This window comes from Aptenodytes forsteri, unplaced genomic scaffold (assembly GCF_000699145.1).
Source record: "Aptenodytes forsteri isolate BGI_AS27 unplaced genomic scaffold, ASM69914v1 Scaffold49, whole genome shotgun sequence".
Lineage (NCBI taxonomy): Eukaryota > Metazoa > Chordata > Aves > Sphenisciformes > Spheniscidae > Aptenodytes > Aptenodytes forsteri.
Window position 1 is genome coordinate 6,291,217 of NW_008795125.1, and position 25,568 is coordinate 6,316,784.

The 25,568-nt window shown below is 43.4% G+C and overlaps 1 protein-coding gene and 1 long non-coding RNA gene across 5 annotated transcripts in view; one reads left to right on the forward strand and one right to left on the reverse strand.

Moving 5' to 3' along the window:
- The window catches only part of MTSS1 (MTSS1, I-BAR domain containing), a 132,878-nt gene that overhangs the window by 52,846 nt on the left and 54,464 nt on the right, over positions 1 to 25,568 (reverse strand). The window lies entirely within an intron of this gene.
- LOC103897245 lies at positions 7,888 to 16,272 on the forward strand. Its single transcript, XR_657477.2, has 2 exons — positions 7,888 to 8,029; positions 14,851 to 16,272. It is a non-coding gene; the product is annotated as an uncharacterized LOC103897245 (long non-coding RNA).

The window sequence follows — 25,568 nt, forward strand, 5'->3', positions numbered from 1 at the left end:
CGGGGGGGGGAGAGCAGGGGGGAAGGCAACACTATTACAATTTCTGTGACTATGACCTTTAAATGTTTAACTAGCAATCTATTATTTGCAGTCAAGATAAAGCAGCAGGTGATTAGCTTCACTATGAGTCACTATGCCCCTGTAGTGCAATAATTCAGTTAGACACTTTAACAGCCTTCAATTTTGTTCAGGATCTGGTTACTAGAGCCACAGTCCCCTCACTACAATTCTGTTTTGCCTCGCAAGCTAAGCAGGGTCAGTCCAGGTCAGCGCTGGATTGAAGGAGCAGTCTCGTAGAAAATCCCAGATGCTCCAAGAAATGGGGCTGGTGTTTCCGGAGGAGACAGTGTGAACAAAAGCTCTGGGAGAAGGTCTGGAGCTTGTGCCTGGATACAAGCTGCAAGCTTTCGGTGAGCTACAACCGAGACCCTGACCTCTCCTGGCTGATCTCAAGATACACGTATTTCACTTGCTCGAGCTATCCTCCAGCTAAATCAGACACACTAGTCTTCATTTTCTGTTGTGGCTGCTGTGAATATACTCTTAAGGGGCTGTCTTGCATATCCAGAAATGGCTTCAATGTGGTGGTGTGTGAACACCACACTTTCACCTTCTGCCTGATCCATTCTTCAGCTGGTGTTATGGTATCAGGAAATTGCTGGAGCAGCTAAATAAAGTTTCCCGTGTAATATGTAACGCACAACTTCATCATCGTTCAACCACACCTGGATTTTAGAAGTTATACAGGAAAGTATCTGCAAGCTTGAACTGCGTTCTTGACAGCCAAGGTTCTTCCCCCTCCTCCAGAGTAATTTCTTTTTCCCCAACAGCTTGATAACCAATTCTGAAAAGGAAAAACATATTTCCCTCCTCCCCATAGCTGAGTCAGCAATGGCAACAGCAAAATCCCAGAGCATGCATGTACCCTGCTGACCTCTGGACCTCTAGAACTGTTTCACTTTCCTTCCGCACTTGAGTTCTCCAACCCCAGGCGCAGGCACAATGTACTTGAGTTGCACTCGTGCTCGCAGGACCAGCCCCTGATTTCTGCTCCCAGTCCAGAGGGTTACCAAAACACAAAGATAAATTAGCGGGAAGGGTAAATGTTCTTTCCATCAACCCATGGCCAAATAGGCTTACCAAGAATCAAACTACACACAATACCTCCTGTTCTAAGACTGCACCATGGGGCATACAGGTTAAGTTTAAAAATTTACTTTTTTAAGTTTTAGCTTAAAAATTACCTTTGGTCACCCTTTACTGACCATTTCATAAAGCTTAGGAATCCATTACTGGCTGCAAGCTAATAGGTAAGTGCTTTAGCTCAGACAACATCTGCTCATGGGTTTTGATCCAGAGATCCTCGGTTGAAACTCCACTGCCGTGGTCCGTCCATTAGGGTTGTATAGTCGTAACAATTAAGAAATAACAAATGACAAACTTTCACAGAGAGCAATGAAACATTTTTGTTCTACTGCAGGTAGTTCGATCAAAGCCTTTTATTAAATATTCTTCCACTTCTTAAACCAAGTGTTCTGCACTATGGAAAGGATTATTTTTATCTCATACCTACACTGGTTGTATTTATAAGGCCATGTTTAGTACGATATGTTTTTTTAATTCAGGATTAGACTCACCAAGAGTCTTATCAACACATCAGTCAGGGGTTTGCAAGGAAAATATTTGTACCATAAGCTCCAGCATGTATGCATATAGCTTCATTAACATAAACACATTCATCCCACTAAAAACTGCATTTTCATTAGGCGTTGCACTGCTATTCACGGAAGTGTTAAAGCAGGGTTACTGCTTAATGGGTCTAATATTACTGTGACACAGGGAAGCCCTAATGAGAGCTTTGCAACACTGTATTGCAAAAGGGCTCCAGGACCAGTTACAGCAGGAAGATTTATGTCTAAGACATCTGTACCTACATGAATGGGAGATGTTTAGTTTTACAGGGGTAAAAAACTAAAACTGTGGTCTCATAATAGAAAGTGAACAAAGACAAAAGAAATTCATCTTACGCAGCAAGAAGATAAGCTGGCAAAAAATAAAAGCAGGTAAAGAGATAAGTCATGTATCAACCTCGTGACTAGAAAGCAAGAAAGATGCAATCTATTTGGCTTCCTCTTAAGTCCAAAATCTTGTGTTTTTTTCTAAGAAGGCCTTAAACTGAGATTCTTATCTGCCATTATAATCTTGTACTTTGGTTCGCACAGTAACAGTAAAGGCGCAGCATGTAGGCACCATGATCTCCTTCTGTTTCCAACTCTTCTAAAATCACTTTCAATGCTTCAACCTCTCAGCACTCCTACAAGAAAAGCCTGGTGAGTCACCACAAGCTACCGAAATACCCAAATACCTGTGACCTGTGCAGAGCTGAGAAGCTCTTCTACCTACAAGATTTCACCTGCCCAACAGACACCAGCCAATTTTGAGATGGCATTAATGCCTTCAAAACTTCAACTGGTGACTTTTGGAGCTTTCTGCCAAAACAAGGTATGCCACAGGCATCACAAGTGGAGGTTTACGGGGGGAAAAGTCAGAATAAAGCATATGTTTAACAGCTGGGCTAGGAGAGGCCATAAACCTTTCCTTTTTAAAAGCAATGCAATCTCCACACCGCATCCCACGTCCCAGGAGCGTGGGAGCAGATACAACCCTGGCACGGCAGTCTGGGCTTGGTACGCTGTATCTCAAGCAGCTCCCGCCTCTGGTGGGTAAGACGTAAAAAAACACTGTCAGCCTGAGAAAAGACACAGGTTGTGCTCTTGTACGCTCAGCACATGGGAGATGGTCCTTTCCTTCAAGGAGTGCAAGTGACTGACATTTGGTCAATTAGTTCTCTATTAACATGCAATCGGGGACCTGGTAATGAGAACATTTTTTTTTTCTTCCCGATTTGGTAGAAGAGACATCGAAACATGTTTTAATCTGCAACACAGACTGATAAAACCAGCTGCCCAACAGACATCTCTTTCACGAAGGCTTAATTCTCCTTGGAGAGCTCGAGAGCAGCTTTACTGCCTGCCGGATAAGTCATGTTTACAGCAGATCCTCAGAGCTGCTCAGCCTCTTAGATGAATTTAAAAATTAGACCAGAGGGTAGATTTGCAGAGCAGTAATTAGCACAGGAGACGATGGAGAAGCAATGGAGAAGAACAATTTAGTCTGTGTCAACATAAGGTCAAGTTCTGGGGGGCTTGTCCGAACTTCTGCACAGCTCATGGGGAAAAAAAGGCAGGGAAGGATGAAACGAGGGGGATCTGCACTCTGAAAATCCAACTACTCCCCACAGACCAGCTTGAGCAGCCTTAATCAGCTTTGCAACTCTTCTTCCTTCCCATTTCAGGGCTTTTTTTATTTTGTGTTAAAAAAAAGGCAGGTAATGGGCACCCCTGACAGGCAGCACTCCTGTGCTGCCACAGTGACTGTAACAGTACACAGTCTGTTGGCAGGCAGAGTATTTCCCCACTACTGCCTTTCTGCTAATGAGTCAGCAAGTGCCTTAACTTAAATAACAAGCCACCAGCTCAATCAGGCTTGTTACTGTGCAATTGCACCCCAGAGCAGACCAGATGGGAGAGCTCCTGTTGTACCAGCTGGATTCAACCCCGCTACCCTCTAAAGCCACTTCCAGAAAAAGCCAACGTGGGTAACTCCAGCCACCATTTGCACAGAGCTCAGCATCACCGTTTCCATCTCGGATGGACTACATCAGCATTGAAACAAAATAGAGGAATCGTTAGACAAAGACAACAAGATAGCAATATGAGATATAGATATAGGCAGACTTGCTTAAAAACAAAACTCAGGTCAGAGGAAGGCCAGGAACCATCAGGCAGTGCAGCTCCTTCTGGGTTCTCCAGATCCAAAACAGAGCCACAGCACCAAAATTCATACATTCCCTCTCATGTGCAAAGAGACTAGAGAATTTGTCAAATCAGTGTCTGTAGGGCTGGTTTATTTGTGCTTCTCTCCACCCCCAGGAACTAAGCATCTTCTTTTTTTTAAGTCAGTAAGAACCTACTACTGGCATTCCAGCTACAGACAGGAAGCAGTACCAATAGTGTCAATACCAACTCATACTCCTCAAACTACTACTCCTGGAATTAAATTCAAGAATGCAAGTCCCAGAGTACACACAATGATTGCATACTCAAGAACACAGAAACTAGCAAAAAGATTAATTTACCTTATGTAAATAGACAGTTCATATTCCTTAGACCCTGCTATGCAGAACAACACATACAGATCCCCAGAAGAGCTAAATACAGAGTCACGGACAGATCAACTAAGAGGTGGACAGGTCGTCTTGCCATGAGTATTTATTGACTTTCTGAAAATTGCAAATGTGCATTAATTCAGGAAGTAAAAAGCGGAGCAAGAATATAAATAACAATAGAAGTAAGAGGAGGAGGGCAGACCCAGCCCTTTCCAACTTCCAACCCGCCCCTGCCCTCTCTCTCATTTTCCAGGGCATTTCCTACCCCCATCTGCACCTGCTCGAAACAAGCTCCTGCAAATCTGACCCAGGAGACAGTCTGCCTACTGCTCCCATTTAACGGAGGCACAGCAATTCCTGAAAAAAAGCAGGGCTAAGAATAAATCCCAGTAGCCAGAATAAGTATGTGAACTAAGTACAAGGCACACGTAAGAAGATTTATTAGGTCTCACGCTGTAACAGCACCATGAATCATAATGATGCCCTATTTGCTATCCACATGTGCCTTTAAGTCAATGATAAAAGTTCACTTGGCACAGAAACATACCATGCAGGGTTTCACCTGCAGTGCTTTGCTTCTAGCCCTTCCCAATTCACTTGTGTTAATCCAAAAATTGGCTACTTTGCTGGAAAAAGATGGAGCAGTCCTGCAGTGTCTCCAAGTTGGTGAGCACATGGGGCTGACAAGCAATTCACCAGGCTGGGACTGCCCCACTATGTCCAGTAAGCTCAGGATACACATTAGACACACCAGTGAGTCAGTGACCACAGGAACACTAACAGCAGGCAATCTTATCTCCAACAACTCCTTTTTATTAGGAACTTGTGGTCCGAACCCTCAAAAATCAAGGAAAGCGTTACAAGAATTGGTGCTGGCGTTGCTGTTAGAGCCAGCCCGCAAACGCTGCTGGACAAGGTGCGCTGGAGGGGAAGATGGGCTGTTCCAGTGAGTCCTGATTGCAGATTTCACAAAAGGGCCAGCAAAGGACCCCACAGAGATGACGCCATGAAGGGGCAGGACTGTTACCACCAGTGGTAAATGGCCAAAGGAAACTACAAGGAGCAACAGGAGGAAGGGAGAGGAGAAGGAAGAGTGCGGGCAGAGCACGAAGCCACTGATAGTAGGTCTGGTTTGGTCTCCTGTTTTCCACACAAAATGACTACGCAATCTGCCATCATGACCAGACTCCTCTGCATGGCAGGTCTGCCACCTCTCCTCTTGAGGCTACAGAAGATTTAGCAATAGATTTTCATAACTCACACCACAGAGCACATACGAGCCCTCTGGTGCTAGGCATACGCAGAGGCTGCCCCTTAGAAACAGTACTGGTGACAGTGACCTTCTAGGAAGTCACATACCACCGCCCCACATCCTTTTGTACAACCTGGCTTTCAAGACTAAATAAAGGCAGTAGCACAAGCTTGTTTGCTGTGCTCCACAAGCCTCTGCCTTGCTCTTGTTGGAAGCAACACCACCACATCATTTGATCTAAAAGGATATCCATGCCTTCAGTTCACAAGCAGACACTTCCATTAAATGCTAACTTTGGTGCTCGCTTCTCTGCTGGGAGCATCTCTCTGGTGGGAAGAGGATGGTAATCAAATTTATTTGCACAAGCCGTTTGAAGAGCTTCAAAGGTGGAGCGATATTCAGTCACTACTAGTGTGTTCCCAGTTAAACTATGAAGTACAGCTACGGACCCTGCAGCCACACTTTATCTCCTAAATCACTAATTTCCTGATAAATCAATGGCTAGACAGACCAGGTGCTAATGCGTGTAAAGAAAAGAAAAGATAGTGAAGCCGTAATTGCCCTTCCCATCCAAATACATCTTGTATTTGCTGGTCCCGCATCCCAATTGTTGGAACTCATCTGGGGTCATTGGCAGGGGGGCGGGGAGCGAGCGGGGAGATGGAAATGTTAGTTCTGAGGTCTACATATTTTTTCCATTATGAAAAGTGTCCCTCCAGGGCTGGTTCAGACACGAACCATGGGAGGTGAGGAACGTCCTGGCTAATGCCCAGGAATCTGTTCACATTCACTGCACGTTCCTTAGTACATTTGCCTATAGTATCTCTTATTTCACAACAGCTCCTCCCTATTTGTACAAACCTCATTCAACCTTCGTTTGCCAAAGACAAACAAAACTGAACAGAACAACACAGTGCTCCCAACCAGCTACGGCACAGCTTTGCCTTTATTTCTCTTGTTGTAGACGAGACATAAGGCGACCAGCTCACATGAGCGGTCAGGGAAAAATAGTCATCTTCTCCAGCATGCAGGGTGGGCTGCAGGTCTTGGAGGGACCATTTCAGCTGGAAACCTCCAGATGCTGAACAGGGAAACAGGCCGGAGAGCGAGAGGCTGGAGGGCAGCAAGGGGGCTTTGCAATAGCCCTGCGTGGCCTGAGAGCACCACGGCTCATGACCGAAAGCGGCTCTGCTCTGCATTCAGGATTATTGATTATCCTCTCCTAATCGCATGATTGAGTGCCCGGGGCAAAAAAAAAAAGTTTTATATTATATACAGATAGATAGCTATTTAAAATCATTAACAGAGATTTATATCTTTGAGCTAGTCTTCCGTTCTCTGGGGAAACCAGACAGCTGCATAGTAAGCGACTGAAGGCTACAATAAAATGAAGAAATGCGCTTCAATAAATCATTAAGCTAAAGCTCATAATGTTTATCTGCAATGTCATGTCCCCACAATCTACAAAAGCAGATGTGTAACTTTCTGTTTTTCTTTTATCAACTATTAAACTGTCATGTAGCTATTACAGAAGACTGAAACTTCTTTTTAAGAGCATTGAGCATCAGGGGTTGCAGTTTCTTTTCATGGAAGGGATACTTGCATGCCAATCCATATCGTGCAAGAGGAACTGGAGATAAAATATATGGAAACAAACCCTTGAAGAAGAGGCTGTTCACTTTCTGCCAATGTTCTGGCAGCTAGATGTGCCCAAAACTTCATTAACAAGGCAGCTCTGTGGGATCAATTTTACCAGCTCTGCTCTATCTGCCCTCATTTATTCTTCTTCCAGTACACCCCATGCCTATGTTTCCAAGTGTATTTATATATACAGTGAGGCACAGGCAGCACCAGAGCTGGTTCAAGGCCCCCCAGCAATGAAGGCAAAGTCCTGTGTGGCCATGGCACTTCTGCCTAGGGGAGACAGTACGGGAGGGGAGGTCAGGCAGAAAGGCTGGAAGAAGGCAGACCCATTTCAAGAGCAGAAGGCAGTTTTCAGGGTCAGCAGTTGCTTTCCTACACCCTCACCTGCAAGCAGCATTGCTCCTCCCGCAGCCAGCCCTTCTCTCCTTCCCAAGCCCCTGAATTGCCAGGGAGACGGGAAGCGCCAGGGCTGGGGACTGCTCCGCAGGAGCAAGGGTGGACAAGGGAAAGGACAGCCCTGGAGACATCCCACCAGGGTAGCCACTGCAGGGGTAAGCTAATGGTGGACGCAGACAGCTGTGCCCCCGACATCATTCCCGAGAGGCTGGAGCAGGTGGCATAGAGAGGGGCAGCTGCAGCTCGAGGAGACATCTTGCCATTTCCCCAAGACTCAGCGGTGACCAAGAAAGGCGGCAGCCAGTGCACGTGTTGCACCACGAGCAATGTGCTTGCATGACCTCTCTGTTGAAAGGTCAGAGCTCTTCCCCCTCCAGGTAGCTCCATAAACACCGCTGACATTTTCCAGCCTTGCCCTGTAATGCACTACTGGACACAGACCCTTCACCTCTTTCTCTGGAGCTCTACGGCAGCCACCAGCACAGAGGGAGGAGAAATCACCCTTACAGGTATTTCAGGGATCCAAAATTTTTTTTTAAACCTTGTTTCCTTTTTTTAGAAGAAGAATAGAGCAGGAAAGCTCTCTGCTCCCTCAGGCTTGACATCCAAAAATTAGCATTTGTTTGTTTTACAGAACAGGACTTGCTCTATCCAATTTAGATCCAATCTGTTAATCTACAAACAAAAGCAAATAAATACTGAAATTATGACTAAGGGGGATTTCAAGAGGCCTATACCTTACTGTGTTTTTTTGAGGTATTACAAATGGAGTCTTGCGTTTATTCTACTGTATTTCCTGCTGGCATGAATGCAAAATTCAAAGCTGCTGTGCTGCTTTTGTCTGCTGCTGCTGATGTAAAGCGTAACTACGCGTTCAATCCAGCCTGGGAGGGCTGCTCTTTAGAAGCTAATTTAAAGCATGATTTCCAAAATCCTGACCGTATGAATCCGTGAGCAAATCTGTCTATGGTTGTATGCAAGCCCTCAAATTACTGTTATGCTCAAATCCTTGAAGTCCACCAAATTAACAAGCTCTAGCCCACATGACTAAGGTTCACAGAAGTTCAACCCCAGCTTATGTAAGAGACAGAATTGGTGTGTTTGCCTTTAAAAAAACCACCAAGATAAATACTAGGGTCAGCAAACATGCTGTGCAATATTTAACAAGAAAAAGCTGGGACCTTAACAGGATTTGCAGCCTAGAACTGCTCCTGAAGGCAACAAACATGACATGATCATTCTGACAGCTGTGACAAATTAGGTTTCATTTGCCTGAGAGCTAGCCATGTTCATTTAACTGCAATTACTGGCACATCATGATCCCCATGCCGAGAACGCACCCAGCCATCCAGCCAGACAGTCAAACAAAGCATCTTGTACAGATCAACATGTTTAAATGGTTCTTCTGTAACAACACCAAGTCTTCAAAAACAACCATTCGTTAATATCTGCCAATAGCTTCTTCAGGTAGTGGAACAACAAAATCTGGTTAAGATGCTTTAAACTCTGCACCCATTCCCTGTGTGCCTGGTTGCCGAATGCAGTGCTCACAGGAGAAGGTGCTATTTAGAGATGTTTACTCTGTCTGGTCTAATCCAGGAGATATGAAAATAGTTTGTTTCATCCAGCCTGAAATATTATTTTGAAAGACTAAACATATAAATCAACTCTTTTTTTTGTACTTGTCTTTATGCCTGAGAACATATCTGGACTTTGTGATCTTATTTACAGCAAAATCCCGCACACATACTCACAATTTCACAAGAACCCTTTCCTTATTCCCTTATACTTCAGCCACACCAAAGAAGAAAGCTTCAGTCAATTATACATGCATCATTTCAACATATTTAGTTGGTGAGCTAATTTAAAGGAAAAAAAAAAACATCTGGGATGTGGCCGTCAGCTTCCTTAAAAATTCCTAGATAACACATCCATGGCATGTCTGATCCATTCAGTCACACCACAAAACATCATTCATTTTTCTTCAAGACAAACTTTATTTATTCCCAAACAGGACTTTACAAGCCTATGTGTTCTGCAGGCAGGAATGCAGGAGCCCTCATCTATCCGTCCATCTGTCCATTTGCTGTTGAGGCACCAGCTGCCGGCAGTAACAGGTGTTTTCTGGTTTTCTTCTCAAGAGAAAGTCCCAGGCGCTATCTCTGGTGGAATGCAAAAGAACAGTGCGGCACGTAGGGCCCGACACGGAGCCGCATTCCTTTCCGAGCAAGCAGGCAAGACGCACTCCGCTGCAGCACCACTAACTCAGATGCTTTCCTGGGGAGTAAGCTGCGTTTGCATATACTCACTCAAAAAATTCAGCCAAATCATCACTTGAAAGGCAGTTTTCCCCACTTTTTTTTTGCAAGGAAAAGCTGGTTTATCAACAGCTGCAGAGCACAGTACATTTGCGCAGTGCAACATTAACTAACTCTCAGGACACCATCAACTGAGGCTGAAGACTCTGCCCTGGCAGTAGCTAACTTCTATTCAATGTTTCTACGCCGGGAAAATCTTCAAAAGTTATTTTCAATAACTTTTTTTTCTTTTTCAAACTCTGTAGTGAGCCAAAACAGCTCAAACTTCTGAGAATAAGATATGCAGGAGGAAAAAATGAAACTAGCGGGATTAAGAAAAACAAGTGGTGAAGACGAGGAAAAACATGGAAATGGATTTTTGATAAAAAACTGCAAAATAACCCATGACCAAAGCAAACAGCCATGCAACATGCCACCAACATCTTCTGAGGAATACTTAGCAACGAGGCATCACACGACTGAACGCAAATTCAAAATGAAATCAAGTTTGTTTCTGATCTTCAAAGGCTTACAAATGCGTTAACCTTTACTCGCTCTGTGTAGCCCTGCACGTTTACAGTGAATTAAGATAAGCATGAGCTTAAATAACTGTAGGATTCCAGCTTAAATCATTCCTACATGGAGTCCGTCTCATCCTGTTGTACAGTGGGCATTCTTAGACAGCAGCTTTCTCATGGTGGAGACGGACGACAGCACCTAACATACTCCAAATGGGAACATGATACAAGCAGTAAAGCAGCCGCCCAAAATCTAGTCATATTGCCCATGTTTACAATGTAAAAAGTTATGTTTATACTGATAAACACAGCTTTTGAAAAGGTTATTTCCCTGCCCCTTTGCAAACAGAAAAGGTTAAGTTCATCATCTGCTGCGCACACGTCAAGCTATCAGGCAAAGGAAGGAGCTGCAAAGAGCACAGCCCTGCGTTCCGCTGCACCAAAGGACCTGTCAGAGCATCCCAGCAAAATGCCCAGAAAACTGTCCTAAAGTTATACTAACCTGCCTCAAACGCCTCTGCCACAGCCTGCTCGTTTAGTGGACTTAATTTTAAAGCAAGCCTCTGAGGCACAGGTTTATGAACAAGTCCTCAGACCAGTAAATTCAGAGGTAAAACCCAGCTTACCTTTTCATTTAGCGTAGTCATTAAAAGCAAAGTGACAGGAGAGTTCCTCCCTCTGCCTGCTTTCAGATTAACCCCACCGACACAGCTAAATCACAAAAATTTACTTATTCAGTCATAAGTGACCGCTGCACTGCTGAGAGCTGACTCCAGCTAGTCTTTACCCTTATTCCTTGAATATTTTTTTTTTTTTTTAAGAGAGCACAGGATGCCCAGAGGGACATCAGTACTGTAACACTAAATACAGCAGCACTCACAAGCTAAATTGCTGCCTACGAGGTGTATCAGCTAAGTTCAGAACAACCATTTCATACACAGGCAGGCAAGATGCTTGAAATATGAGAGGTCATTTCAGCAAAGCCCAGAGATGCAGGAGCCAGAGCTCCTTTGACAGTTGCCTGGCAACGCTCCATTATCTTATATTCATTTATATTTATATTATTTTTAATACACTTACACTTACCCCCAGGTCTCACCCAGGGTTCTCCCCAAAGTGAGTTCAGCATTCTCTGTCGTTGGGGGGAGTGTTTGTTTGCTTTCTACAAGTCTTCTGGAAACAACTGAGTTCTGCCAAAAAGAGCACAAAACTTGAGAGCTTTCTGAGAGCAGTTTTTGGAACAGGCTGTCTGCTCCTTCCAGCCTCAGTTTTGCATCACAACATGCATTTTGGCAGGCTGCTTCTCAACAAGTACCTCTCACGGCTGCAACCTTTCGTCAGCATCCAGCCAGACACTTGGCGCATTTCATGAAGAGATGGGCTGCACAGACTCTATTAGCTAAAAGTATCAGTTAATGGGAAGCTACTGTAATATTAAAAGCATTTTTATGCTTAAAAAGTATTCAAGTTTATTCCCTTATCAATAAAACAAGGCAAACTTAAAATTCAAGAGTACCTTGATTTGCCACTAGGTTTTCCAAATTAAAGAAAAAAATGTTCAATTATTTATTTCTGGGGAGAGAAATCTCCCCCCGTCCCACTTCCCCACTTAAAGAAAACAAAAACATAATCAGTGTCCACACAAAAAAACACCCTAAAGCCCTTTGGGCATGTTTTGAAGAAGCTATTTAGAGTAAGGAACATGGGCATTCTCTATCCTTGCACTTATAATGAGGCTCCACCATCCCCAGGAGCTAAAGCAGAATGAAAATAGGTCACATATCTAATTAGCACTATTGAAGCATGAAGCCCAAACATCCCTGAAATGTAATAGATAGGGTTTTTTTTTAATAACTCCAGTTTCATTAGAATATCCCACAGTTACCTATGTGAGATGCCAGAAGCTTAAAAAAAGGGTACCATAAAGCAGGCATGTATCTGGCATCACGCTGCTTTACTACTGGGGAAGGGGAGACAGTGCTTTTGACAAAATCTAATCTATTAGCTAAAACATGAAGCAATTAGTCAATCAGCCTAGCACAGCCTGTTCTTTAATCACTTTTTATTATTAAAAAAAAAACACAACACAACCCCCTTGACTACAAAAACAACATACAGATCCACAGGCGTGGATGAAGCATGTTCAAGACAGGCAGTTTCTAAAGCAGACAGCCAGACAGGAGCGGGTGGGTTCCCACTTTCTCCCAGCAGAGATGCCCATGCGCTGTCCCACGCTTTGCCCCCTTCCCCACGTTTATTAGGAAGCCGGTAAGGGCTCCACAGCAAGCCCCCCACCCCAGCTCTGTGCTTGGCTCCGCTCCTCATCCGCACCTCCCTCCCACACACAGGTATTGCCATCCAAGTGTCAGACACCACCAGGCATGTTGGGCTGTCATAGATGAATGTGTTTAAATTACAGGTGTGTGCGCTGGCAGAGAGCACTAATGAGCTTCTCCTCCTGCTTACCGAAGAGAAGACATGGGAAGATTGCATGGGTGGGTGGAGGGGAAGAGAGGCGGCAGACAACTTTTCCTCAGGTGTGTTTACAGTACACAAGGCTCCAAAGAGGGTGCATGAGCACCCGCACGTCAGGCTGCCATGCTTTGCTTTCCCCTCTGCTTCGTACCCTGCTGCTTGCTCTCACCTCCCAGGGCTTGCTTTTACTCCAGGCAGGCTCAGCCTCCTGCACCCAGCACCCAAAATTTCACTTGCTTTGGGCTAGACGAATGCCAGTGAAGCTATGGGGAAGCACCCCCAGGGATTACACAGCAGCTCTGTCCACCCACCCACAAAGACACCCAGTGAAGACTTCCACATGCAAACCCACTCTCTTTGCGAACAGGACTCTGCGCTTCATTTCCATCAAAGTCAACAAGCCATAAATGCCACTCACCCGTGAGGGTTTGGAAGTCACTACAGCCTTCTGGAAAAAAAATACCATGAAAAAAATCAGAGGGGGGAATTAATTGAGCCTGCAGCTGTCTGCTCTACATATCAAACGTCACAAAGTTCATGTTGTTGCACGGGATTTTTTTTGTACAAGAGATGAGCAGGCGAAAGCTGAGCAAAAACCAGAACAAAGTGTTTACACTGTCCATCCATGACCACGCTCTTACCCCGCAGGCGACTGTGTCTTTTGTGGGCCTTGGCACGTGAGCACTTTGATGTGTCTCCTGCACTGATTTTGCATTTTTGTTTATTACAGTGAGAAGTTTTTTCCTTTTTTTCTTTTTGTTTAAATTCTCTCATCACAGTGGAGAATGACGCACACAACTGCATGTGAGTGAAACCCACAGTATTTTATGTGGCTTAATCTAGTAACTCCCTTACCTGCAAAGGGAAGCAAAAATAGACACTTATGCTTTGATTATAGAGACGTGTATAAAAATCTGTATCTTTTTTTAATGGTGTAACATGGCAGTTCACAAACCACCAAACTCTCCCAACCTGCTCACGTGTGACGGAAGTTAAAGCAGAGTGAACAGCGATGGATGACCCATGCCAATGATGGAGATTGGCAAAGGCTGGAGATCACTGGTCCAGCATCTCAAGTCCAGACCTCACGTTATCACTGCTGGGATAATAGTGGCCATTCTTATTGCTTGTATTGGTAGAATTTCAATTACATTAGTACAAACACAACTTATGCCAAAAGTTAGTCTTCACAATTCCTTCTGTAATCAAAACTTACTCATCACTTCACTATAATACCAATATTAAAGATATGGCTGTGAGGAGACTCAGCCACTAGCAATCTCTTAAGTGGTTCGGACTGTATAACATGCCTACTTTTTTTTTTTCCAAGCAAATTGCCCAGCAATTGGTTAAAGTGGCTCCAGAAGTCCTGAGACCGAGTTTCCTGAGCAGCTCAGCTTCCACTGAAGGTCTCTCTCACCAGCTCAGGCAGCTTGCTCCCCACGCCGTTCTCAAAATGTGGCGTCTTGCTTAAATATCTAACTGGAGGACGACCTGCGATGTGCTTCCCACCATATTTGATACTGGGACCTCCAGGCTGTGGAAACTGCCTTTCAGGGGACTGAGCCCATACGCCCAAACCGGCCTCCTTGCTGTCCGAATTCCACATTCAAGGTTTCCCACCCAAGGCAATGAACACAGCCCATGAGGAGCCAGGAACAGTGTCCAGAGCCTCTACCACTAGAAAGCCCCATTTACTATGGAACAGAAATAGCAGAGGGGAGGCTTTCAGTGGAAAATGTGATGAGAATAGAAAGCAAGAGAGTAAAAGCCCTGTCAGCACATTTCATAGACAGTCTTTTTAATGAGGAGATAAACAGATAAAGCTTTCAATCCATGTATGGAGCTTTTTTTTTTTTAATTTGGAAAGAAGCTAACCAAGCACACGGGATTCAATAGAAAACAAAGGCTGAACAAAACATTTTCTGACAAGGCCTAAACAATCTGAAAAATGTCAATTCTAGTGCCACAGAGAAACCAAAGGTTTCCCCCACTCCCTACCCACCCTATTTATTTTCTTTAATTACCTCTTCCTTTCAGATATCTGGCTGTGCAATGAAGTTAACAAGTACGTACAAAAAACAACCCCCAGTTCTGCGCAGGACCCCCGACTTTGCTGCAGTAGCACTGGAAATTGGAGCGAAGACTGGGAGCAAGCTAACCTTCCCTACTGGCGACAGATCCAAGCCACACAGTTTGGATCCAGACCTCCCAGATGCCAGAGAGCTCCACCAGTGTGGCAAGACTTTTTTCTTATTACACAGTTGCCAGCTATAGTATCTGCCACCCTCTACAGCCATTTGATGTGCAAAGAAGCTGTCCTGCCAATAACATGCTGTTTCTTCAATCTGATGCAACACATTTAAATCAGGTGTGTAAATAGAAAGTCAACGTTCAAAAGCCAGCCTGAAGCTATTAAGCAACAAGAGAGATTTCTTCATATGAAGATGATTTTAAACACAGAATTTAAAAAACATGAGATGGGACCCAGACAAGCAACTTTGCAAAGGAAAGCCCTCTCTTCAGATGCCACGCAGCAACAGTGAAGTGCTCTCCCACCAAGGCTTCTTTCATCGTAACCCAGAATGGTAACCTCAGACGCGGGGTGGCAGCTTATCTTCAGTGGCCCCTTGAATGCCCCCCCTTCCTGTTGACACTCATCCTTTGGGTGGAGTCTTCAAATGAGTTATCTCCCATGCACAAAGAGATTAAAAGCCAGCAGCCTCCAGTGAAAGGCTTTCTATCCTCTATGCTATGCTCCCCTGGGTAGCTTGCAATACCTTCAAATTTCATATATAGCATTTTCAAAGATAAATGATTTAGGGGGATTTTCAGCACGGGCAGAATCTGCCCTGCAAGTACCACCACAGCTTTATCCCTGCTGTTGTAAGAAACTGCATGCATACATATAGCTATGGACTTTTCCCCAGACAAGGTGATATACATCTACACAAACCCTAAACTTAAAAATGGAAACAAAACCAGTTTAATATACAAAATCCAACTAAGTGACAATCATACTCTACAGAAAATAAATCTTCTTGTTTTGGAGTTTTTATGTTTCAGAGACTGCATTTCAGATTAGCAGCAGAAAACCATATCCTGAAGAGCCAGCCGCAGAAACCCATTACAAACAGATACACACTTAAATATGAGACATTGCTGCCAGACATTTTCAACAAACTGCAAACTTACTGCATATTCAACCATCCTGAATAGTCCCCAGGGACCATTTTCTATGGTAATATTCAAGATGTGTAAGTGTCACCATGTAGGAAGCAGCACAATCCCATAACCTGTTACCTAGCTTGTACACACAGTGCAATTCAAAGCATGTAGGTTTTTCTTTTGAAGCAGTGAAGTAGGGCTAAAAACTGCCTCCTGCATGTAGTTATTAATACAGAAAAGTAGACTTAAATCGTTGCCCACATGTCAGATGAAATAAAGTCTAATGTGGTTCTGAATTTATTACTGCTAGGCCAAAGTTATCTCTAGACGTTAAGGGTCACGATCTGAGCAGCGACTACACCATCGCAGACCTCCAGAGTGGTATTTCAGATTGCCTGCCCTGCGAGACCGGCAGACCCTGGCTCCCTGTACAGCAGAACCTGGTTTTAGGCCCGCTGGTACAATGGCCTAACTCAGATGCTGTGCCTGCCTCTGCCTGCTGCCTGCAAAAGGAGCTGGCAGCCCCGTTCAGCAGGAAGCCCATTTTGCTCCTTGTTCTCTTGATTGAAGATGCCATGGTATGTGACTATATGCATCTTCATCCCTGTATAATGCAGTCTGAATACAACCACCCCAACTCTCCCTTTCTCATCTGGATTTGTTCAAATAGCTAGTTAGAAGGGTATTCTTCCCAAACAACAGCGTAAGCGAACATTTGAGTTCGTTTTACAAATTCTTGCTTTCTTGCTTCTATTTTGCAGAAGCAAGCTGGGCTAGATTAATAAGAGCAGCGTACCAAGGGAAGCAATAAATTCATCACTGCTCAGGCTTCCGAGTCTACAGAGGTTTGAACAGCCTACCCAAAAGTTTTGGGCACAAAAGCTTTCCATTCACACCAGGGAGATCTCATTACAGGAATTCCTATGTGAAATTCTCAGTCTGATTTCAGCAAGAGATCAGATAACAAGGACACAGACTATTTTCAAAAACCTCTTCAAAATACACATGCTCCCTGAATAGATGCAAAAGTTAATATACCTAGGACTACAGATGGATACATCAGCTGCACCAGTGATTGCTCCCGAGATCATGGAATAAGCCCAGATAAATGGGAAACTGCACAATGAAGTACCCACAGCAAGGCCAACTGTCTAGAGTATCCCAATTTATTATAATAGTTGGCCAATCCAACATGAAGTATGATCTTTTTCTTGCATCTTAACCCTAACTTTTGAAATATACCCCGTACTGCCTTCCTCCAACACTTTTTTTTAATTTGAAAGCTGACTTTTGTATTGAGAAACCTGCGTATGCTACTCATTAAATTTTTGGAAAGGAATTCAACAGTTAAGCACTTTTTTTAACTGGGCATTTCATCTGGTCCAGAGCATTCACCTCTCACTCCCATCAATAAAGGAATTTGTTAATGGACTTTGCTTCAGTCCCACTCACTTTCATGGCATACACCTACAGCAAAAAATTTTCTACACAGATGGCAAATTTCCAGCATTTGCTTTCAGTCTGCTCACCATGAAAAATACAGATATATTCCTTAAATATTGTATGAATCAGAGCCATAACTCAAAGCCAGAAATAATTACCTTCTCTGGACAACATTCAGCAACCCATTCCCTTCTTCCCCAGCCTGCCAGCTGCCTTCAGCACAAGCAGCCATGTTCCTCCTTTTAATTGTCCACTCCTTTTTTGTGGTTTAGTCTTTTCCCATTTTTCTCCTCATCTTTCCAACTCCAGCTTTTTACAGGGATTATACAGGGCTCCATCCCCAGGCTTTCTGCGCTCTGCTCAACTTCCTCCTGGGGGACCAAATTCCCACTGAAATAATTTTATTGTGATCAGCAGGAGTGCAGCACCCTCAACCCTTGGGAAAAAAATATAATCTGTGTTTTCAGTATTCTCAAACATAAACATAAAATAAACATCTTGACATGGATGACTCAGATTCGCTCTCCTTTTCAGTCTTGTTCTCCGTCTTAAATGTCTTGGATCACTTCCATTTTTTGATGATGTTCAGGCATTACTTTAAGTGAAACACTGCCAAAAAAAGGCAGACTCAAAGCGCACTCTAGCCCCACTTCCTGATCGCTGGAGACACGGCCACCCGACTAACAAACCCAGCTATGGGGGGCTGCTTTCTGCTTAATCCTTTCTCCAGATAGTTATGTCCAGGCTGCGCTTGCGGATTCCTTCCGAAAAAGCAGCAAAGATGTGCTTTTCCCATCCATCCTAGTATCAAAGCTCATAACTAAGTCTTGTGTTTCAGTAATGCTAGTATCTCCTTTTTTGATACGTGTACTGCTGCTTTGTTCAGAGTTAGCTTTCCTTCCCCCGGTCTAGCTTTACCAATATATTTAAAATCACTGCTTTCCGTCTGCTTTTCACTTCTTCAGTGCCTCCATCAGGCTTATGCTATTTTGACCTTCAAGGACTACATTGTACTATTGAAGTGTCAGCTCCAGTCTCCGGTTGGCCAACCAGTCTAGGTGCCATTGCTCATCTGGTAAATTCGCAACATACACCAACATCATTTTTGTCTAATGAGCTAACCATTCATTCCATCACCTACCACACACGTCTGTCTGTCCTCGCAGCTTTTGCTGTGCTCGATCAGTAATTTTTCAGTTCTTGCCTATCATATTGATACTGTTGTCATGGTTATACACCAGAAGTATATGGTGGAAAAAAAAAAGCTTTCACTGGGTTCAGCACTGTATAATCTTGACTCAATAGAAGCCAAAGTAACCCTACATTTATGAAAAACTGGCCACAAAATAGCTCAAAATATTCCCAAATATTATTATAACTGAAAATACTCCCAACTATTTCATAAAAAACATTCCCTGCCCGATTGCTGCTTTTTACTTTGGAAGCCTGTCACAATAATAGCAGCACTGATACTAGCATATGGAGCAGACTGCAGTATTTTAAAGTTGCCAACAAGTTTAAACAAACAAACTGCAGAAATTAAAGTTTAAGCAAAACTTTCTTCCCAGAAACAAATACTGACACTGGATACAAAATATGAAAATGCCAAGCCAATACAAACACCAAAGGAGACAAAACAAAACCAGGCAGGAATTCCATTTTGGCATAAGTGACAAGAGTTTTATGCCTGGATCACAAAGCAGCCGTTTCACTTCTGAAAAATGAAGTGTCTGCACCCCCAGGTAGGTACTGAAGCACCCGGCAAGACCGGGGACGATGATGCAGAGCGCCATATTCCCTCTGCCCAGTGACTCACCAGGTAGACACTTGCCAGATCTTTTCTGGTCGTGTTTTAATTGTTTCACACAGGGCAGACTGGCAGTTCCCGGGGGTAGCTCTTCCTAGTAAATACTATGCGGCAGATTACAGACTCCACGAGTGGACAAGCCTTGGAGGCAAAAACCAGGGTGTGCAACTTCAATGATAGAGGCTTGCTTTGATGTGACCTATAGGATTAACCGTAATCCTGGTGTGACTAAAATATGTTATTTGCGATCTTTATTGCCCAACAAGGAAAATTTAATGACACCCCTACTTCTTTTCGCTCTTCCAGGCTGGCAAAAGATAATATGCAATACACTTAGACCCTATTTCACACTAGCTGGTTACTTTTCCCCCTTGTTTGGATGGATGCTGAAGCAAAACTTACAACTATCCAGACATTAATAAAAGAGCGATCCAACTATCAAGAAATTAATAAAAGGGCAATCCAGGCATCCCTGTTAGTATTTCCTCCAAATAAAATGCATTCTGTCATCCTCAACTCCATGCGAACTGTTGCCACACACTTAAGCATCTCCATTTGCCTATGCAGACGCTGCACAGACAGAATGGAGCCCTCTTCTGCACAGAGCCCTTTGAGTTACCTAACATGAGCCATTCAAATTAAAACATGCATAACGAAAGCAACTCAATCTTGAAGCACTGTCATTAGATTTCCAAGCCAAAATGCAAAAGCTATGCATTTGAACAGCGAGCTCTGGCTGAAGTAACCCATGACCCAAAAATGCTCCTTTAAGAGCATCCTGAATATAGCACCAAATTTTGTGAAGTTATTTTGCTACGGGACACATTCCCTTCAGACTAACATTAAACTTGGCCACTGCAAGAGAAGCAGCAAGCAATAAGGCAGATTACAAATAACCAAATCTTACCTCATGACCTTTTCAATCAGATGCTAAATAACAACTTATCTCAGTGGCGGATCATTGGCATCATCAAGGTTGCTCCATCAGATTCTTCCTACAGTCCAGTCTAACATTACATCAGCAAGTCAGGTGAGGACACAGTCATTTAACTTTCTCCTTTAATTGAGACTTTGCAAAAGAGGAGCAATTTCTTAGGGCTTTTTTCCCTGCTCAGAGAAGCCCATCATATTCACACTTAACTATCTGTAGCACTTACAGGCCTAAGTGGTCCAGGACCAGGTTGCCTCAAAGACATTCCCTATGGGCTGTTTTGCGCCATTGCTCGTGCTGAGTAGGGTCTGGGTACTCTGCGTGGGACTAAGCATCTCATCCAGATGGTTTCATTTTAACAGTACACAATGAACTCTGGCTTCTTTAAGTCCCTTCTGGCCATATTTTCTAGAGTTAACTTCCAGAACTTGAGGCACAGAGTCTCATCTATACATACCCAGGCTTTGCCTCAGCCCAAACCCTACAAGCCAAGAAGTTTTGGTTACACACGGTTAAGTAGTGGATGTGAAACCAACCACTTCAGGCAGCACTGCACCATTATTCAGAAGCTATCCAGAGACCAGCAAAAACCAGGACCATAAGAACACACAGGCTCCTGAGCCCGGGCAGATACTTTTCAACTTAATTGCTTTTCCTGCTCTACAGATTACCGCAAAGTCATTTGTCCCAATCTGCATTCCTTCAACTGCTTGCTCATGGTAAGTACCTGCTTACTTAGCTGTCCTTGGTCACGTACGCAAGCTTGCACAGCTCCCTGCCCACACTCCGCCTCGCCTGGAAATAAAGCAGCTCCTTCTCAAGCTTATTTTGAGTAACATTACACTCCTCCTCACAGCTGAAAGCAAGCTCATACAGAAGGTCTGACAGGCCACAAGACTGTTTAGTGGAGGGGAAAACAGCACCCGGGGTAAAAAGGCTAAACTGCCCTATAAAAACACTTTGCAAACTCCTAGGAGGAAACCTTTCTTAAGTATTAGAGGCTTTATGCAATGGGAAATCACATGCCTAAATAACCCTGTGGAGTTGTACCCTCATGCCAAGGCTTGAAGATTTTAGCCTAACGTTGCAGCATAGCCATCCTCTTGCGCAACGGCAGGCTGATCCCGGGAAGAAAAATCAGCTGTGCCCCACCCATATCTAAAAGGAGGAGGCGCTTTGTTTAATTGCTCAGGTTCAAACAGCCCCACAGAAGTCTAGCTTGGTAGCTCCTATCAGAAGCTATAGGATTTCCCCAGTGTACATTAGTCTATTATCTATTACAGTCAATAATGTGAAATTTGGCACCGTGTTTACAGGAAGGGTGCTGACTGCGCAGCAGGCTGCTCTCTAGTGTTCCCAGCAGTCTGAGTGAGGTATAAAATACCAACTGCTACCCACCTCTGTCCCTGATAAAACTCCCAAGATAGGAAATCCCAGCATCCATACCTTTGCACTTGATGAAAGTGGAGCAATGATTCATTCATATGCATGCAAAATTTTTTTTCTTTAATTATTAGCCTCACATGGCCATTTTTGCCACACAGCCTTGAATAACCTAGGTGTGGGAATTAAGTTCAGTTTCACTTCTCACTTGCTGTTACTCAACATTAAGTCCTGCTATCAGTCAGATGCAGAAACTTCATTTTTCATAGAAGTGCCTGGATCGTCATTCCCATTCATAGCACCCCAGCGGCCACTTGCAGCTACATAAGGACCACCACAGCAGAGAGGACAAAACTTTGGTACTGCTAACATACAGCACATCAGGCATTTTATCAAGACTAAACCACAATAGCTACACCAAAACCCAATCTCGTGCCCATTTATCGCTGCCTGCATTTAAGTCTGTTGCAGCCTGTCAAGTATCTGGAAGCTCTTCTTGCCATCTGTTTCCTTCTTCCAAGGGTGCTGCAGTTTTCCATCACTGCTCTCTCACAAAAAAGGTCCTTATTTCTGTGAATCTAAGAATTATTTTTTAAATGACCTATGTATTTTGAACCTGCCTATGCAGACTGCAACAATTATCATTTGCTTGGATTGATAAAATTCACCCCTTTACCGGTCTCCATCCTGACAGAGTCACACCAAAATCTGTTTTCCCCACCCTTGCTTTGTGAACTGGTAATATTAAACCCAGCTAGTTAAAACGGCAAGAACATACCAAGATGTTTCCAGAATGCTGTGGCTTGCTGCGCCCACAAAAAGCTGTCACACCAATTACCAAACCAATTAACAGCAACTAAGCAAGGAGATAGATTTGTAGAAAGACTTGCTTGATTTTCAGTGCTGAGTGGTACTTTTATTGTTGCTCTTTGAACACCAAAGTTTACAACAGATTGTTAATGGTACCTTTTCTGCAGTGCTGAGGTTCCTGCAGATGAGCATCTGTCTCCTCTCTGTATGTAAATATTGCCCTTTTCCTTATTTCCTACAGAAGGCACCTAAGGATTTTACCATCTCAGGAAACAGGCTGCCCTAAATATTTAAGGAACCTTTTGGAGTTTTACAGCAAATAGCCCTAAGTGTACATAAACATCTACTTGTAGTTATAACAAAGTCTAGTTTTTCCATAATGAAGGAGTTATATTACATAGTAAACTGTCCTTAGAACAACAAAAAATAACACAGCACCTTAAATTATAAGTGAAGAAACAGTGAATTAAAAATGCAGGTCATTTGAGTAATTTACTTTCTGCAGCTACTAGCTTTGATAACCAAAAACTGGGGATGAGCTGGCTACTTAGCATTCATTTTCCATTTTGTTTTATACTGCAGCCCTCTTGCAGGAGGAGGAGTAGGGGATTTCTCACAGGAAAACAGTTTCATTTTAAACTTGAGGCTAAATGACTTGTAGTGGAACATTTACATTAAGAATACCATTGCGAAATAGCCAGCAGAAACACTGTGGTGTTAATATCACATTTGGAAGTAAAGACCAAAAATCTGTTTAGAGTATACTTTGCAATAGGATCTCAGAAAGCTAAGGGGAACAAAAAAAATGTCCTGCACCAGGTGCATCTACTGTATTTGAGAGTTTTAATAATAACGTCTTTACATAATCTCACTGGAAAACACCCGGCCAATCTGACCTACATGTTTTAAATAACCTGCTGCTTCTACTTCATGGAGAAGCTGGTATTAAACTATTAAGCTAATAGTCAGAGCTGGCTACTGTTTGGGTTTTAATAAGATCTGGCCCCAGCTGATAAAGTACAGTGAGAAAGAGCTTTGCAAATGGAAGCTTCATATGAAAACCTGTCATGGTAACACCAACTCAAATTCCCCTCTTAAAAAAAGGCCATAAAGCCAGTGCACTAAGCTGATTTGCTTCATCTATTAAAAGATATCAATACCCACCCATATTCCAGTGGGTTGGGGGAGCAAAGGCATTTACAGCATAAGGACGTTTCTCAGAAGGGTGCATGCTTTGCTGTTCACTTAAAGAGAGATGAGCCTTACCCATATTCCCCATGTTTTGAATACTGAGGAGCTACTCAGCACGAAGGACCATGTTCCATGCTACCTGCTAAAGCAAAAAACACCAACAAAATTCTGCACATCTGCCTCCAGAAACTGCAGAAGACGTTGTAGAAGCCAGAGCTGAAATATTTGTAATTGTGAAATCGTGCAAGAAAATTGGGAGGAGGGTGTGTTGACAGGAAAAAAAAACATGCATCCTTCACATGAACTCCAAACTGCCAGGCACTACTTGCCTCCCTTTTTCCGCCCTCACAAGCTCCGTGCTATGAAAGAGCAGCTTCACTGCAGCCGTCCCTCCGTGCCTCCCCACACATCAGTACCAAGGGTGTTTGTATCCTTCAGGTCACCACTCCGGCATCGCTTCTTTCCCATGAACAGAAAATAGCAGTAATTCACAGCATACTGGCATATCTTGGACAAATGAGCACTGTTAGATTGGGAATGCTACAAGACTGCAAGATGACCCCCACAATTTTATCTACGACCACGGGTCTGGCTGAAGCTGCTGCCTCTGCTTATTAGATGAAAGGGCTCCGTCAGCTCTGTCCTCAAATTCCCTTCCATCTTCTACCTGGTCTTTCTCCAAAGCAAACACGATTCTGGACAGCAATGCCTAAGATGTTTCCCAAGGAGTTTGTTACATGGCAGCTCCTGAGTGCTGCATCTGAATAGGCCCAAAGAGAGAGCACTGAGCTGAAGGCTCAACCTCACTTAATTCCATCATTTTTACAGCAAAGGCTTATCTGCCTACCATGACTGCAGCACAGCCAACATCAGTGGTAAAAAAGTACTACAAATTAAGAAACTGAGCTATCTTCTAGTTTTCTAGCATTCACAGCACATTCAGTTCACATTTTCAGGTTTTCTCCTCAAGAATGCCGGAATTCTTTTTAATCAAATATTTCATAAGTTTCACCAAAAAAATGCAAAATGTGGAATAAATTATTTGAATACAAGCCCAGTAACGCTCTGTATTTGTAGCATCCCACAAAGAAGGCCTTAAAAAAAGTCTTCTCTAAAACAGCAACCAAGTAGCATAGCACTTTTAACTCCTTAAAGATAGATTTACTTTGGGGTAAGCTATGCTGTCTGCACAACCCTAACCATTGCTTGCCGTCTGGATTTCCCTTGAGGAACATAATTATCATCAAGTTAAAACCCTACCTCCAGCATCAGGGAGATAATTGAAATCCAGGCAGTCCCAAGACTCTTCTCAAATTGAGGAGCTGCTAAACCAAAATGTAAAGCTGCGGCGAGATGTTTATATTAATTATACTAACCAACCATCAAGAGGCTCCTATCTGAGGGCACTTTTCCATGGATAATTCATGGCAGCTTTTGAATGATCGTCCATAATACACTGTGCATTCCTCAACGACACGAACAAGCTGTTACAGCTACTTCAGGCTTCCAGTATGAAAGTGCAGGGGCTGCTAACTCCCAAAAGGAACTAATCTCTCAAACGTTATCTTGCAGCGATTCCTTTGTCAAAACAGAGGGGCATTACATGGTTGTTTCCGGCAAAGTACTGCCTTATAACACCCTCAAATTATCACCATCCAGTGAAGATACCTATGAGCTAATAGCCTGAAATTTCAGGCAAGAACATCTTGGAACTTGTTTTTAATAAATACCTCAGTGTTCAACTGCTTTTTGCAATGCTTCCCCTATTAGGTTTTGGCCACTGTGGGTTTTCCCCTTGAGGTTCTGCCCAGCAAAGCTTTTTGCAATTCCTCTATATAAAACTACACAGAGAGTTACGCCAATACAGTGGGTAAATATGTCCCCTTTACATGAGTAAATCAATTTAATTGACTAGCTACAAAGTTAATCAATTAGATTAACAGTTGACCTACATAAAGATAGGGAAAAGTATCTGATACTTATTTTCTAGAAAATAGCATGCAATACAGCATCACCATATAAACA